Genomic DNA, 18,115 nt, shown 5'->3' with positions numbered 1-18,115 from the left:
GCAGAGCTCATTGGACACCAGCCCCATTATACAGCTAGGCTCTAGATGAACACAAGAGAGCTCACTGAAGAGCTGGGAGGTGGAGTAATGCATGGGAGACTTTCTTTGCTTGGCTACAAATCACAGCAGCAAGTTTCAAACAAGACCTGCCAGGGGGTGAGGGAAAGAGGGACATGGGCAGAGTTAATGCCAAGTACCATCAAGCAAAGCCTGCAGAAGAGCTAGGCAGCTGCTGGGAGTCAAGCTAAGGACTTAGTTGAGTGAACATCCACTAAATCTGAGCTTGAAGGCAATCTAAAGTTCAGACCACAAGTACAATTGCACTGGACCTGAAACATGCCAATATCATTGGGAGAAGAGTGGTATCATTTCAGTACTTGTTGTCATGTATGGATGACTTGACCTTCTAAGAGTATCCAAGTATTCCACTGTGAAATGTCTTTTCAAGAGTCTCAGAACTACATGTCCCAGGCTCAAGCAGCACACCTTCAGACACCCAATTTTAATTTTCAACAACCAAGCCATGCCTCTTGACTGAGACCACAGCAACAACCCACAGAGCAACAGCCATAAATCTGTATTAGTACAATGGTGATTTACCTGCAGGGTGACAAGAGGAGAAATTTAAACATTTCTGCTTTTTCTGTCTTATTGTGTGTGAAGACCATGAGCACATCTGGAAGCTGCAGCTCCCAGCAAAGGAGCTGCCCAGCAAGCTTCCAGATAACAGCTGGAGCTGCAAAGAGGGGAGCTGCAACTTAGCAAAAGAACAGACTGTCTTCAGCCGCTTTTGGAGGTTAGAACATCTTGCTGTATCTACAAATACAGGAGAAAAACCTTCAACAGCTATAAATTTGTATGGCAACAATAGCTACAAAGGATTGGTGCAAGTTTCTATAAAAGGGACAGTAATTTCAGTTTTGACAGACACCCAGAAAGGTCGTACAGCATTAAAGATCACCTTGTCCACTCTTTGCATGAATCTAACCACAGTGGTACTGGGACCCACATGTGCCCCCTATGCTGCTAGGACAACCACTAGTAACAGTAGTAACTAAGAGTTCTCAGAAAACTTCTAGCTTTACTACTCCATTTGCACTGTAAGACCTACCCCATATCTTACAGAGCAAGGAGTACTGGCAAAACTATTAATACTTAGCCACAAGGTGCTATCTTTGTATAGTTATTTAGATTTTATTTGCTATTAGATTTCTTCTGCTTTACATGCAAAGATGACTATGGCTTAGATGGCCTCAATCAAGATTTATGCCCTCTGGAAACCTGATATAATTTAGAAAATGAAGAAAGATAAAGCAGAGTGTCTTTTACATGTTTATAATATAGCATGTGTTCATGATCTCTTGAAATATGTGTATGTATATGTGATTTTCATACCTTTTTTCCTCAAAAAACCCAGTCCAGATCTCTGATCTATGTAAGATCAGAGAGAGGAGAGAAAATACTAAAATTGATATCTCCCCAGAGAAGGGGAAAGAATCATACAATACAGAAGTCAAAATATTTTGGGCTTTTTTTCTGGCACTGATCTAGTAGCATTTGTGATATCCTAATCCTAAATCTCAGCATACATGACTCTACACCATTAAAAGCACTCAAAATGCAGAAATGCTGTGCCATGTACGGCAACTTCTGATTTTTAGAACTTTTTTCTTCCCAAATAACAAAAGTATAAGTTATTTTCTTAAAAAAAAAATCTGAGAAAAATCCTTTCTGGAATTACATGTATCTGACTAGTTTGAAGTGATCTGTTTTATCTCTGTTGTCTGGCATTACATGTTGCAGCATGGCATGGCATACCACATCAAACAGTATTTAGAGTCATAGAACCATAGACTCATAAAATGGTTTGCATTGAAAGGCACCTTACAAATCACCCACTTCTAACCCCCCTGCCATGGGGTCACCTTCCATTAGACCAGGTTGCTCTGTGCCCCATTCAACCTGGCCCTGAACACTTCCAGGGATGAGGCATCCACAGCTTCTCTGGGCATTCAACCTGGCCCTGAACACTTCCAGGGATGAGGCATCCACAGCTTCTCTGGGCACCTGTTCCAGTGCTTCACCACCTTCACAGTAGGGGATTACTTCCTCATATCCAATTCAAACGTACCATCTTGCAGTTTAAATCCATTCCTCCTTATCTTATCATAACATGCCCTTGTAAAAAGTGCCTCTCCAGCTGTCACGTAGACCAATTTATGTATGAAAGGCTGCTCTAAAGTCTCCCTGGAGTCTTCTCCAGGCTAAACAGCCCTAACTCCCTCAGCCTGCCTTCATAGGAGAGGTACTTCAGCCCTCTAACCATCTTAGTGGCCTCCTCTGTCATGCTGTTGGCCCCAGAGCTGGATGCAGTATTCAAGCAGAGTACAAGGAGAGAATCACTTCCTTAACCTTTTGGCCATACTGCTCTGTATGCAGCACCATTGCCAGCTCATGTTGACCTTATTCTACAATATTCATAAGTCCTTCCCTCCAGGGCTGCTCTCAATCTCTGCCAATCTGTACTGGGGCTTGAGATTGCCCTGACCCACATGCAGGACCTTGCACTTGGTCTTGCTGAACTTCATGAGGTTTAAACAGGCCCATCTCTCAAGCCTGTCCCTCAGGAAGTCATCCCTTCCTTTCAGCTTGACTGCCCTACACAGCCTGCTGGCACTAGTGAACTTAGTGAGGGTGCCCTCAATCCCACCGGCCATGTCAGCAACAAAGATATTCTAGAGTATCAGCCCCAATACTGACTCCTAAGGGACACCACTAATCACTGGTCTCCATTGGCTCATTGACTGCTGACCACAGATTTTTGGGTGTGACTATTCAGCCAATTCCTTATCCATTGAGTGGTCCATCTGTCAAATCTGCGTCTCTTCAGTTTAAAGAGTAGGGGTGTTGTGTAGGACAGTGTCAAATACTTTGCACAGTTTCAGGTAGAATAATGTCAGCTATCCACCACCTCTGTAATGCCATCATAGAAGGCCACCAAATTTGTCAGGCACGATTTGCCCTTAGTGAAGCCATGCTGGTTGTCACAAATCAGTTGTGTTTTCCATGTGCCTCAGCATAGTTTCTTGCAGAATCTGCTCCATAATCTTGCAAGGCACAGAGGTGAGATTGACCACTCTGTAGTTCCCTGTAGTTCCCCTTTTTCCCCTTTTTAAAAATGGGGGTCATGTTTCTCCTTTTCCAGTCAGTGAAACCTTCACCAGGCTGTCACAACTTCTCAAGTGAGATCTTCATCCTCCCAGTCTCTTAGTACTCACAGCTGCTACTCATCAGGTTCCCTGGACTTATGCACCTTTCCTGACATGGTCTCAAACCTGACTTTTTTCCTACAGGTGGTTCTTCATTCTTACAGTCCCTGCCTATGCCTTCTATGACTTGGGTGGTCTGTCTGGAGCACTTGCCAGTGAAGACCAAGGCAAAAAATGTTGTTGAATATTTCAGCCTTTTCCATATCCCAGGTCTCTTGTCTCTTTCCAGAGAAGGCCCACATTTTTCATAGTTTTCCTTTTATCAGCAACATACCTATAGAAGATTTTCTTCCAGCCCTCTGACATCCCTTGCCAGATTTGGTTCTGTAAGGACTTTAGATCTCCTAACCTGATCTTTGGCTGCTTATATGGCAATTCCTCACAGTTTCCCTGTCTTTGTTTCCGTCCTCTGTAAGTCATAAAATTAAATGAAAGGTTCTTCCATCACTTAACCCCCCAAACATTTCACGTCTTTCTCCCAGTAGCATTGGTTAAATGTTTCTGGGTTTGTTGAATTGAAACAACATTGCCAAAAAAATTCTGCTAAGAAATTTTTATTCTGCTTTGCCTTCTACTTTTTTTCTTTGTTTCCGTCCTCTGTAAGTCATAAAATTAAATGAAAGGTTCTTCCATCACCTAACCCCCCAAACATTTCACGTCTTTCTCCCAGTAGCATTGGTTACATGTTTCTGGGTTTGTTGAATTGAAACAAAATTGCCAAAAAAATTCTGCTAAGAAATTTTTATTCTGCTTTGCCTTCTACTTTTGCTAGCAATTCTCAATGCGTAAAGAGATGACAAGTAGGTTTGATATGCTCTCAAACTGGAATGGAAGCCTTTTATGCCCTGTTCACCCAGGTGTGAAGGACAATACAAGGTACAAGTAGAAGGACTAGTAAGCTAGGCCTTCAGTGAGCTAATGTGCTTGGAAGGGACCAGGATGCAGCACAGTCCTGCTGCTAGAGCTGCTACTAATCGGCTGAAAGTTGAAATGGCACAGTGCTAGGAAATGCAAATTAGAAACCTACTCAGTTATTGAGTTTTGACTGTCTGATTGTAAGTCTGATTTAGTAAATGTTGAATGGTTTTATTATATCTGGTTAAGTTGACCATATGTTGTTAAGATAGGTATAGGAAATTATGATGCTCTGACTCTTTCTGGCTCATTTTTTAGCTAGTATTAATACTTGTTAGCTTTTGGTATCCAAGGGCAGATTTGGGCCTAGTTCTCTTAGACGTATTGTCAGTATTGTGGACTGGACCCATAAAAAGAAGTGAGTTCATTTTGTCATAGATTAAGCTTGCAGTATTACAGAAGACAAACTGCTTAAGCAGCAAGCTTGACCTGGGATACCTTCTATGCATCCCGCTTTCCAAAACAAATGAGCAGTCCAGCCTGCAGAACTAATGTTCAGCTTTAATTGCATAGTGTTATAGCTTTTGCTTTATCATACACAAACATCCTCACATATTTTAGCCTTGAATTAGTTCAAGGTTTTCTCATCTGTTGATAATTCAAAGGCTTTGTTACTATAGTCACTTTCTTTCTCTTTCTCTTTCATCACCTGTCACTTCTACTCCCACTCTGTCAGTCTTTGCCCTATCTCCTAACTACAGGAAAAAAAGCCAACAACCTTCCCCATACTAGGGAAGAACCCATTTTGAATGACCTACATATTTCCAACTTATCTTGCAATATCTGTTTCTAAGGGGACCGTAATGAATACACATACAAATCAAGCAACCTCATTTTTTTCAACCTCATTTTTTCACTTTACTTTTCTGTTTTCTGGATGTGATGAATTTTAATGTCTACGCATCCAAGAGCCCCACAATCATGTCAGGACACAGCACAGGATCAACAGAGATGAACACTACCTCAGCTGTTTTACTTATTGCAGTCCTTGTGTATCAGAAACTGAGTCTCAGAGAATGGGAGCAGCGCTCTTTGGTATTCAGTGTCTGACTAGGATTTGGGTGTTCCCACATACTTAAAGGTTTCAGTCCCAAACTTTTACACTAGTTTCCTCTGTTTTTATGGGAAATCACCAAATCTGTCTATGATATTGTAATGGGATGTACCAATTCTTGCCGTCCATTGCAGGATCTTTGTGATGGCAGTTTTTATTACTAGTCTCTACAATGCCAAACAGAACAGAACACTTATAAAGATCTGCCAGAATTACTGTATTACAAACACTGTGAATAATTTGGAATAGCCAGTAATACTGTTTTGTGTCATGGCTCATCTCAAGTAGTTTCTGTTTTTTGTCACAATGAAGAATCAGGTTGGGGTTAGATGTCCAAAGCTGCAAGCACAGAGAGAAAGTAGCTTCACCTAAATTCCCAGTGAAGCTTTTCTTTTCTGAAAACTTTAAGGAGAAACAAGAGACCTGGGATATGCTAGAGAATGAGTTTATGGTTCTTCCTATGCTCTGCTGTGTTGGCATGCAGAAGACATATCTACACAGTGGAAATGAAACCAGACAAGACTGGGACTCTTGAGTTACCAGACTAGTAGTTCTAATGAGGCCAGCTGTGCAAAAAACCTAAGATACTACTCTGCTATCCTTATTGAGTAAGCAGGTGAGACTTAAACAGTCATGTAGTGTGAACACTGGCTATGCAGTACAAACTGTTGAGAGAGAGAGGAAATTCCTCATTTAATCTCTTGAAGAAGCCATTTCTTCATTAACCAGCAGCTATTTACATATTTTAGCAGCTGCCTTTCATTCAGAAGTGACTAAACCACTCAATAAATTTTTACCAACAGTAGCTGCTAGAAATAGAGTCCTTTAAAAACAAATTTTAAAAAAGCCACGAAGAAAGCAGTCTAAAAGACAAAAATAGATATTTAGTACATTGCAGTTACAGTAGCAGATTATGAAAGTGCTAGTTGCATTCATAAACTGACAGCGGCCTCCTCCCACCAATGCTGCATCCCATGCAACTAAATCTACCATCCAGATCTCTGAAAGTCCAGCGGACTTGAAAGAGCAGATGACTCATCTCGAGGAAGTCTAAGGCAGACTGCATAAGGAAGCACTTTGAATAATTCCCCATTCCCCATCTTCCTTCTAGGTCTGTATTATACAGGCACTATGCAGTTTGCCTCTTCCAGTGAAGCAGTGGCCTAAAACTGAGCTCAGTTTATCTATCAAATATCCAGAAACAAATGATTTGACAATCACACAATGAAGCTGATACTAAACTAACTGAATCCTTCCTCTTCCTAACTATAGTGGGGTGCTCCAACAAGATGCTCTTCCCTTTTAAAAGGCTGCCAGTTTTTTTTGTTTCAGAAAGCTGTACAGGTTTTCTTGTTTTCTTACTCAAAGGATGATGATTAGCAAGAAGCCACACCCATGCTGTCAGACCTAGACTGAGCTAGACTGACCTGGCACCCTGACTGCCAAGTCTAAATATCATCAACTGTTATGCCTCAGTACAGAACAGATGCCCCTTAAAACAGTCACAGCTGGTTTTATACACAACAGACTGTCTGTTCATGCAACACAGATGGCTAAGAACAGAGCAACTCAGGGCTTTGCTCTTTTCCCTGGCTTCAGGTCAAAATAAAATGAGGGGTTTGATCTTCATATTATCAGAGACATTCTGGACTTCTCACACATGCCATCTTTATGGATGTTGCTTTATTCTTTCATGAAAAAAAATGAGTGGAATGTCAAACAGGCAAAGACAGCAAAATCAAAATTATAAATCAAAAACCAGTGCTACTGAAGCCCAAAACTGCTTACTCTTTTGCCATGGAGCTTGACTAGATTTGCCCCATAAAATCAAGGTCAGGGTCCAGATAAACAGGAGAATGACTAGGAAAGGAATCAGCACCAGCAAAATGAGAAGAAAAGAAAAATCATACCTGTGAATTGTAACCCAACTTTCAAGTAACACTATATAGTTGTTTTCTGTACATAGATGAAGTACAAAATACTCTTCTGTGAAATTCTCTGATCTAATGAAATTGTAATTGTAACAGTATGTTGAAAACATGGAGAAAAATAAATGAGATCTTCAGCTGCTTTGATCTTTGCTTTGGGCCTTTAACTGCTCCTTTAAGGCAAGAACTTCTAGAACTATGATGTCATACTGTACCAGCCAGCATTACATATATTAATCTTTTCAGGTAAATCTTGTACCCGAACAGTATAAGAAATACCCGAACAGATAAACTGCTGGCTTTCAATGGCATTCTTCACTGTAGTCTAAGAATTTATTTTATGGAGAATTCCCATAATCAGGAATTGCTCTTTTTTAAAAATAAAATTGAAAGTAGGTCTAGGATGCTTTGTTTTACAAATATGGTATGAAAAGATTTTCCTTTGCTGTCATGTTGAGTTAACATATATTGTTTTGACTTTGGAAAATTAGTAGAGACCCTTAACATAGTACTATTAGGAAGTATTATGGTCCTATGAGAAAAAGAGAAGAATGAGACGAGACTGTCAACTGAATCTCCAACTTGAGACTAAACTTGTTTTGTTCTATGTAATATTAATCCCAATATTTCCGTGTGGGACGTGCCTGGCCCCGTTTGACCCTTTCGGCTGGGCCAAAGGCGGCAGCTGTGCTGTTTCACCTCAGAGATACCTTTGGCCGGCTGGCTGCTGCAGCTCGGCACTCGGAACAAATCCAGGCATAGTAGGAACTCAGTTTACCTCTGGTGGAAAAGGTTCAGGCGACGGTGAAGAGAAAGGAGAGGATTATATCATAGAGTCTTAATCCAGAGTTTTATTTCAGGATGATAGACCTCTGAAACAGCTCCCAATAGAATGCCGACTGCATGGTCTCATCTCCTTTTAAGCCCCGGGGACAGGGGGAGGGGAAGGGACAGGTGAGGCACCAACCAGGTGTGAGGAGGGGAAGGCTCAAGGGATAAAGACACTTGGACAGGCCAATGAGCCCGGACCTGAGGGGCATCTTTTGAACTTCTGCCAACCACACGACGCCCTTGCTGGAATGTTAAGATTGATGGACAGTTCTTAGCAGGAGGGCAAAAGGGGAAAGGAAAGGTTGGCACACCTGAGGGGTTAGGATAGATGAAACAGAAAATGGCATCACACTGAACAGTTCTATCTCAGACTAATGACCTAAACAAAAGCAATGAGATGTAATGACCCAATGCCTTTCTATTCCTCAAAGAAGAGACAGTTCCCACTGCTCATTCTCTGCTAGACCAACCTGTATGTTTGCTAGAGGAAGAGATGACAGTTGTTCCATCTGTTATGATCTTACTGTCTTATTTTTGGGTACTCTAGTCCTGAACATAGAATTAATTATATTGGGTACTCTAGTCCTGAACATAGAATTAATTTCTACTCTGTGAGTGTGTTTCTCAAAGGCTAATTCTTCCACAATTTCAGAGTACTTAATGTACTGCATTATTTGCTGTAGCTGAATCTTTAATGAAATTCCAAGGCTTTGAATAAGAAGAAAAGTTCCCATTCATTTCTAATAAGGTGGGAAAAGAGAAAAACACTAATACATAGCATGCACAAAGTAACATTTGATTGATTTGACTGACAAGTCAGCTTGGCAGAAACCCACAGACATGAACCTGGGAGGGAGGATGCAAAATTCAGGTGAACACTCACACTGCTGTGACTGGGATTGGGAAAAAATACCGGACAAACTGTAAGGCATTCAGTGGCAGATATATTTTTGCATAATAAACTGGCAACCCTCACTAAAAAGATACATTGCCTAGTTAATTTGCATAGGAACCTTTGGAGAATGACCTTCTGCTTTGCCTGCTTTCCAGTCTATAGCTGGAAAGCCAAACCTTTTTTCCCCAAATACTGCTACCATAAGTGGGATTCAGAGCAGCCAACAATTCAGCTATGAATCCCACCTCAAAATACTGCAAAAGAGAAGCTATTTCCCGCAGGAGCATGTTGACTCAGTGGGCAGGTGGACAAAACTGCCACTGGCAGAAGCTTGCAAGTGTTCATCAGAGTTAGTTATGAAGTAGAGTTTTATGTCTACAGCCAGGACTGGGCATAAATTAAAGTGTAATTGTCATTTTCAGGTTTTTGAAGAGGTTAAAGTGTAGTGCTATTACATGAAAATGTATGTGTTTGGGCACCATAAGTTAAAATGATATTCATTCTTTTTCAGGTTTAAGGTTTTTAATATCTTTTTCTATATCCATTATTATATTCATGGATATTCATACTGAATTCATAATGACATACTTGGTACTGTGAAAGACTGTAGATGAAACAGGTAGAAACAAATATGAATAGATGGAAAACAGAAACACGGACACAGCCATCCCAGGGATGAACATCCTCTTGCGCTGTTCAGCCAGTAACTATCTCCATCAAGTAATTGGTCAGACAAGCATATGTCACTTTGGGAAAGCAACTGGAGGTGGATGATTTTAAAAATGAAATGCCTAGATGGATGCTCTAATCCACTCTAAACTACTAAAGCACTAGTAGCTGCATTCTAGATACCCATTATCTAATGTAAAACTTACTCTGGTTTCTTCACTTTCATGAAGGCACTAGGCAGAACACAGAAGGTCTTCAGCTATGTTATGCCACATTAATCTATGAAGAGATTTATGAACAAGAAGAGTAAAGCCGTCAGTCATGACCCAAAGAAAAATCACTTTTATTTTCGTGGTTCTTTTCTTTCTGCTGTCCGAATTTACAAAGCTGATCAAGAGCTCTGAAGCAATTCACATTTTCTCTACTGTGTGCATCTGCAATTAGCCAGTCAAATCTAGCTTGTTCCCCATATTCCATCCCTTGACTTAAGTATAATAAGGGACATGAGCAATTAATTCGCTACCTCCTCATTGCAGATGAAAAGCCAGAATTATACACCCAAAAGTAAGCCTGACTTTAGTTTTATACTGCAATCTCAAGACAAGGAAAATGTCTCTTTTACCTGTCTGTGAATAGTTCACAGCTCTTCTTCTGCAGTGCAGTTCTTTCACTATATATTCTCTTGCTCATTCCTTCTTCAGCTCTCCACTGCCAATTTCATGTCAGATTTTCCAGTCCAAGGTTATGAATGCTTTACTGGCCTTCCTCTCTCATTGTTTTTGAAACTGTGGAGTGAACAGGACATGCTTCACTTACTATTGAGTGAATGTTCAGTCTTTGTCTGAATGACAGCAAAGTGAACAAGGGAAGAGAACAATAAGCCAAAACACCCAGAGACAATAAAGTTAAAAGTAGGCTGTCACATTCAAATCTTTGTTGCATTCTCCTCTTCATCAAGACCTTTGACTCGGGCATCTATGGCATGGTTAGATTGAGTCTACCATTATTTTCATAGCACTGATGAATGAACTCATTCTAGGGGAAAGTAAATATTATGATGCTTGGCACTGGATCCCTACAGCTTTGATGTTATTTGAAGTTTCCTGCTGCTTCAAAGCAGAAAGAGTGGTGACTTGTGCTATTGAGATTACAAAGGCCTGCAAACAAGGCTGCAGCTCATGTACTGATCTGTTAAGGTCCTGAGTGGCACTGTCATCTGGCACCCAACATTCTGCTTCATTCTTCCTCATGGTTACACAAAGCACTGTTGACACTTTCGGGATCTTGCTCATCCAGAGCTTGCAAAGCATTCTGCCAAAGAAAAAGGCACTCAATGTAAACAATAATCTTACAAAATTCTCAACAGTTTCACTGTTGTGGGTATTAGATCATTTTACATTGTTATTATATGCTGACAGCTATCTACCATAGACTAGCTCTAAAAATACCGTCTTCCAAGAAATTACAGAGTTGGTCACAGAATAGCTATCATGACAATTAGCAGAGACATTGATATTTTGTTCTCACTCTATGGAGCTTTCCCTTGCCTATTGTGAAACGGCTTCTCCTCAGTATTTTGTTAGCTTCTTAGTTTATCAGAGAACAATGAAAACAGTTTATCAAGCCGCTGTTAAAGAAGCACTTGATTTGATCTGAAATGCATTTATCCAGCTAAAGACATTGTTTGGTACTGAGCAAACCTTTCTGGAATGACACAGATTTAATTTTAGGTGAATATTATGCAAACAGTATTTCAGTGACAGGCAGGAGAGCTGTTAAGATCTTTGTCCACACTGTAGAGATGAGTTTGGATACATGTAGCTGTGAAAACAGAGGAAAAAAAGCTGGACTATTTGATGACAATGATGATGATGATAATAACAGCAACGTTAACATTAATAACAATGCCAAAACCAGTGCTTCTCCATCCGAATCAAACATTTTGAGCAAATGAAACAAAATCAAACATCAAAACATTTGAATCAAACATCAAAAATATTGAGCAAAGCTCTCAATGAAGTTTGTTTAGAGAAAGAGAAAACATTTACCATTAACTGAAATAACACACATGTAATTGGAAGGAAAACAGTTAAATGCTAAAATCTTTCCAAACTCTACACAGTCACCTTTTGAATGAGTCAAACTGATTGATGACTCTTTGAAATCAGTGTAATAACAACAAAGTCAAACTTGACCTTGAGTTTAATCTTAGCTCTCAACTTTAATCAGTGGAGACAAGAGATTCATGTATGCAAAAAAAATCTCAATGTCAGAACCACTGACATATGTATCTTACTGCTATAACTGCCTCTGGAGACCTTGTCTGACACCTTCAGTGCCAAGCATTATGTAAAAACATTTTCTTTGATGTGGAGTTAACAGTCAAAATGGAGGAATAAATAATGAAGAGAGAGAAAAACATTTTTCAAGTCCCAATCTTCTTCACAGCCACTATGCAGTATTGTCTTCTTTGTGGATTGTTTGTGGTTAGAATCAGATTTATTGGGAGATAAAAAAATCTGGTAACAGATCATCTTCAGTTTGAACAGCAGTACATGAAAAACCAGAATGTTGGCTGAAAGAAGAATCATATACCCAGTCCTCAGCTTCCACTGATGATATAATCTCTGACACAGCTTGCCAGAAATAACTGCATCTAATAAACTGAGAGAAAGCACAATTGAATTTATTACAATTGGGTCATCTTAGGCAATTTCAGTTGTATCATTCTATGCAAATTATCCCTGCATTCTGATCCACAAAACAAATCCCCCAAATAAGAAGAAACTAAATGCAGTGTTGTGCTGGATAAATTCCTTAGCGATGAGAAAGACCTATCACATGCTGACAGGTTGTAGGTAGGCCTCTGAGAAGCTGCAAGACTCTTCACTTTGCAGCCAGTATTTAATCAAGAAGATGAGGAATCCTTTCCCTCTTTTGGAATCCTTCCAACACTACTTCAGAGCTGGGAGCTATCACCAAGTGCTCTCTGGCATAGGAGCTGTATCAGCTGAATACACCAGGAAAGGCCTGCACTATTGGTGGACCAGTGAAAAGAGGCAGGAGAGGAATTCCCCCAAGCCTCTGTCTCAGTGACCTCAGTGACCTGTGGCCATAGTCTTAACAGGAATACTAAAAGTGGGCATTTCTACTCTGCATAGAAGCAGTGACACTCTGAGAGGAGCATCCCGCCCACAGCATTTCCTGCAGAAGGAAATAACAAAAAGTCAAGGTATCTTGGGGTTCCCCTTTTTCACACAGTCTGTCCTCAATACCTCTGACCATTTCTGGAAGAGGTAAATATTACATGTATTGTGAAACAGTAGAATTTGGTCTAAAAAATATCTGCAAGTTCTCTACACAAATATGCCCTGACATCAGTGGAGATAGCTTATTTCCAGAGAGGCTTTGTCCCCAGTTCAAAAGCAAAACCAAGGAGAGTTTGTTGTGAATTAAGAATGTATTTCTTTATCACTCTGTTGTCTGTTGGCAATAATTTAGCCAATTTTTTATGGGTAGGATCTCATCTGTTATCGTAAAATAATTTAAGAGTATGTGTGTATAAATGGAAGAATTTAGCAAACTTATCCTTGAAAGGTTGATTTGCCTTTGAAATATGACCTTTCTTTTACATTTCACAGCTCTTATTGCTTGAATATTATTCAGGCTTTTTCAATGTGTAAACATTTGCTTTCAAATGGAACAACTTCCACACCAAATTATGCTTTGAGATAGAAAGACAGAGCTTACTAAAGGAAATGGGTTGCAAGTTTCAAAGTAAAGAGGTTACTCTTTCTCTATTATATTCAAAGAAACTTATTTACATCATTTATCATATAATGGGAAGCCTTCACAAATACTCAGTATCTCCAATTTCAAATAGTGAAAAATTATTTTGCTTAAAATATTATGACACTTAAAAAATGTTGGTTCTACTTGTCTGCCTTGTAGTTTTAAGTTTTCAGGTGTTTTATTTTTCTCCAATCGGGGTCAGTACTTTTACTTTCAAAACAAAGGTATTTCCTCCAGAAGGTCCTTTCTCAGCACCTACAGGGACCACATACCAGTTTGAAGGAATGTATGTGGGGGGTGTGTGTGTGTGTCTGTGTGTGTGTTCAATCCCAAGAGCAGTAGTCTCCTGTCTTTCCTATGACTATCTGATAGTCATAACTTCATCTTTTTCTCCTCTCTGGGAGGATGAAACAAAAACTGTAAGCTGACTCTGTCTAGCAACAGAAATAACTCAGGCCATGGAGAAAACACAGAATGGTTAAAGATCTGTAGGAGAAAAATCCCAATGGCCACATCAAGTTCTCATACTAGAATCTGGGGGAGTATTTAAAGATGCTATTATATCCTTGTTTGTTTCTAAACTTCTCCCTAAACACTGTGTTTTGGCTTATGTTGAAAGCATAAACCTAGGGTCTGACCGAATATGTCCCTTCTTCTGCTCTTACAGAATAGGGCAGGGAGGAGAGAAATGCTGTGGTCCATCTTTGGAAAAGGACAGATCCATCATGGGTTTAAAATACCCACTTGCACACTTTAGTGTATTCATACAGCGGTATGGAGTGCTGCTTTCTCCTGCTATAATGCCTTGCATGCATGTCTCCTTTCTTTAGCACTCTGTGCAAAGCAGTTTACACGCTTTGTCCTGTAGCTCAGCAATGCCACCACTGGAGATAAGAAGAGTGCTTGGACAGGAGAAGATTCTCTTCATTACAAACCTCATGCAAGCTTGCCCATCGAGCGTGGCTCACTTAACACACGCAAAGGCTTTCTATGTGCTGACTTGCAAAAGCATTGCAAAACACAGGAAAGAAAGGAAAGGCAATGCCATTTTGCTGACTGGACAGAAGACAGAGCCATCAGTCCCATGTCTGAGAGCTACACCAATATGCATTGCTACTGAATATTTGCAGAGCAGTAAAACCACACGTACCAAACTGCTCTGCAAGTCCTGTCATTATTTTCAGATAAAATAATGGCAACTAGCAGGAAGCAGCAGTTCTGACAAAGAGTTCAGTGGTACTGCAATAGGGAACTTTCAAAGACAAATTCCCTCCTCAGAGAAGAGAGGCTTGAATCATCTTTTTCATTGATACTCAAAGTGTCCCAAAAGACATCAACACTACTTATGTATTCTGAGATTATCTATTTGGTAGGATGTTCCAAAAAAAAAACCACTGGGCTCAGAAGCCTGAAGCGAGACCTCAGGCCTTTTGGTTGTTCCTTGAAACACCAGGTTTACAGTGCACCAAGCAGAGAGTTAACATTTCACATGTGCTTGAGGTTTATCATCATTCAGCCCTGCATTCAAGCACATGGCTAAAATTAACTACCTGTGTAAAGTGCTTTTCTAGATCATAGCCTTCCATCCATCAAGGTCTGAGACTGAGTTATCGTACTAAGACAGGTCAGCAGCAATGTATAGTGGGAAGACCTTCTCCTATAGTTATCTAATTGCTTACTGAATGTAAAGATAAAATCACAACTTGTGGAGAGCAAGAAACCCAAAAACTTGTGGGCTGTGATTTTTGACAACAACCACCTCTGAAAAGTCATCAAAAGTTCTGAAACATGGTCTTCAAAACCTATCAATCAAACAAAGTTGTGTGTCACTCTAAGCTGAAAAACCTCCTGTTCTGCAAGAACAGACATAATATTGGGATATTAAAACTTCGCCATGAAAGCTATTTTTAATAAAGTAGTTAGCAACATTTCTGCTGACATCCAAATGCTGGATACTAAAAATACTTTCTGTCTATTTCAGAGCAGAATTTTGTATGCATAAAGAAATAGCTGCTGTCTTCTTCAAACACAGAACAGGTCTGACTTCTAAGGCTAAACAGTGAAAAAAAGCAAAGTCCCAGGGCTGTGAGCTAACTCTTTTATACTAAATTAGATACATTGTTACTGCAGTCGTGTGGCAAATCAGGTCTTTGAATATACAAAATGGCAAGACGGCCATGCTACTGCAAATTCCCAATGAGAGTAAATAATATTTTTACAACCTATGTATATACATTGATCACAATGCTGTAAGGTACCTTTCCATCTTAATGAGAAAAAAAATCATAAAATTTGAATACTGAAATGAGACTCAAAGTATTTTCTCATATTAAGCAACAATGTTTATAAAATGCACTTATTCCCCTAGCTAGCAGAAACTGAACAACTGACCTCCTCCAGTATTTCAGTCAAATTCTCTCCAGCAGCTTCCATAACATGTCACAGCCTAAAATAAACCTTTTTCCCATCTCAGGTGTAGAGGAAGATGATGTTCCTGATTCCTAATGTCAGGAACAATCACAGTGTGACTTCCTTCCTTCCTTCCTTCCTTCCTTCCTTCCTTCCTTCCTTCCTTCCTTCCTTCCTTCCTTCCTTCCTTCCTTCCTTCCTTCCTTCCTTCCTTCCTTCCTTCCTTCCTTCCTTCCTTCCTTCCTTCCTTCCTTCCTTCCTTCCTTCCTTCCTTCCTTCCTTCCTTCCTTCCTTCCTTCCTTCCTTCCTTCCTTCCTTCCTTCCTTCCTTCCTTCCTTCCTTCCTTCCTTCCTTCCTTCCTTCCTTCCTTCCTTCCTTCCTTCCTTCCTTCCTTCCTTCCTTCCTTCCTTCCTTCCTTCCTTCCTTCCTTCCTTCCTTCCTTCCTTCCTTCCTTCCTTCCTTCCTTCCTTCCTTCCTTCCTTCCTTCCTTCCTTCCTTCCTTCCTTCCTTCCTTCCCACCTTCTCCTTCCTGCCTCCCCTCCCCTCCCCTCCCCTCCCCTCCCCTCTCCCACTCCCTCTCTCCCATCCTTCCCTTCCCTTCCTTCCCTTCATCCCTCCCCTCTCTTCAATAACCTAAGTGATGGCTAGGAACATAACACAGAACCTTTGCCTTGGGCTCCTTGATTAGAACAAGTGGAAGTTTGACTGTAGGGACACAATGCAAGCATCAGTCCATTGAAGCCAAGAAAAGCTGGTGTCTGATGTGACTTGAGTTTGGATTTCATCTTTTGCTATGCATGTTTTGAATTTGGGGGATGGAAAATGCCAAGTATTCATGTGAATTTCCTTGATATATATCAAAGATGACACTTCCATGAATGTTAGAAGCATTTAACTTGAAAAATTAAGTGCATGATCATGAAGTGCTTAAGATTATGAAGTCTAACCATAAACCTAACACTTAGCACTGCTAAGTCCACCACTAAACCATATCTCTAAGAACCCCATTTGAAATGTATTTTTTAATATCTCCAGGGTTGAAGACACAACTACTTCCTGGGCAGTCTGTTCAAATGCTTCACAACAATTTCTGTAAACAAAATTTTCCTAATACCAGATCTAAACATCAGTTGATGCAACTTGATGTGATCTCCTCTCATCATATTCCTTGTCACCTGTGACTGGCTCCCAACTGGATTTACCTGCATTCACCACCATGGCTTGGCCATCCAGGCCAGAAAACAGCGCACCTGTCCAAGCCATGAGCAGACAGCTTCTCCAGGAGAATTTAGACAGTGTCAAAGGCTTTGCTAACACCAAGTAAAAAACATCCACACTCCCTTCTCCACAAAATGAGTCACTGTTGCAGAAGATGATCAGGTGGGTCGAGCAGGACCTGACTTTCTTAAACCTCTGCTGGCTGGGCCTCATCACCTACTTGTTTTGTACATGTCACATGATAGCACAGAAGTTGATTGCCACCTTAAGATGAGTGCTGTCACTGCTCAATAATCAATGCTGGCACTGAGGTCAGACTTACAGGCCAGAAGTTCCCTGGATAGTCCTTCCTGTCCTTCTTGTGGATGAGCATGACACTGGGTAGCCTCCAGTCACCTTGGGACCTCCCAGGTTAGCCAGAACTGCTGTTAAATGATTGTAAGTGACTCGGTGAGCACTCTCCCAAGAACAAGTGATCTTACTATTAAAGACTGCAGCAATGAAGGCATTAAATACTTCAGTAATATACTTTCACATACAAGAAATGCCCTTTCTTCTTGCTATGACAAATTAGAAAAACTCAGAGAAGAATGGTAACAATACATTTGAATACAAAGACCCAAAGGAAGCAGGAAGCAAATACAAAATCACTTGAATCACTACAGCCAATCATTTTTCTTTGGGGCCTTCAATACTCTTAGCTAGGAGGAATACAGCTGATGAAGGCTAAGAGCATTGAGTTGTGCATGCAGAATTATTTTCTGTGTGCTCAAGACACTGAGTTAGAATCAAGTGTCAAGTCTGAAGACACTGAGATCTGGGAACATGGAGCAGAAAATTACAAAGACTGTGTAATAAAAATTAAAAATGGTGCTAGGTAATACCGTAACTTTTTGTTGCAGTTGATTTCCCATCCAGAATTCAAAGAATTTGTTTCAAAGTCTTGAAATCTCACTCACGTTTGTGAACACTTGAAAAGAGTTTTTATACCAGCAAGCTCTGCTCAAATGCTGCTACTAATGTGACGTCTGCATATTTGGAAAAAAAATTGCAAGGGGAAACAGTCCTTCATAGATCCATATACTGGAATATTATATAGATCCAAGTATTGGAATGTTACACTTCCTTGTGGAAA

General features: G+C 40.3%; 1 long non-coding RNA gene across 1 annotated transcript in view; it reads right to left on the bottom strand.

Annotated features, from left to right (window-relative positions):
• The window catches only part of LOC129047011 (uncharacterized), a 44,595-nt gene extending 34,383 nt beyond the window's left edge, over window positions 1-10,212 (bottom strand). Inside the window, exons 1-2 of the long non-coding RNA XR_008508936.1 lie at window positions 10,184-10,212; window positions 9,768-9,840 (exon numbers count right to left, since the gene is read on the bottom strand). This is a non-coding gene — a long non-coding RNA (uncharacterized LOC129047011). The remainder of the gene's footprint in view (window positions 1-9,767; window positions 9,841-10,183) is intronic.
• Between the last annotated feature and the right edge of the window lie 7,903 nt (window positions 10,213-18,115).

This window comes from Molothrus ater, chromosome Z, assembly GCF_012460135.2.
Source record: "Molothrus ater isolate BHLD 08-10-18 breed brown headed cowbird chromosome Z, BPBGC_Mater_1.1, whole genome shotgun sequence".
In the NCBI taxonomy this organism is placed as follows: domain Eukaryota; kingdom Metazoa; phylum Chordata; class Aves; order Passeriformes; family Icteridae; genus Molothrus; species Molothrus ater.
Note: the sequence above shows the minus strand (reverse complement) of the source record. Positions and strands in the feature narration are given on the sequence as shown.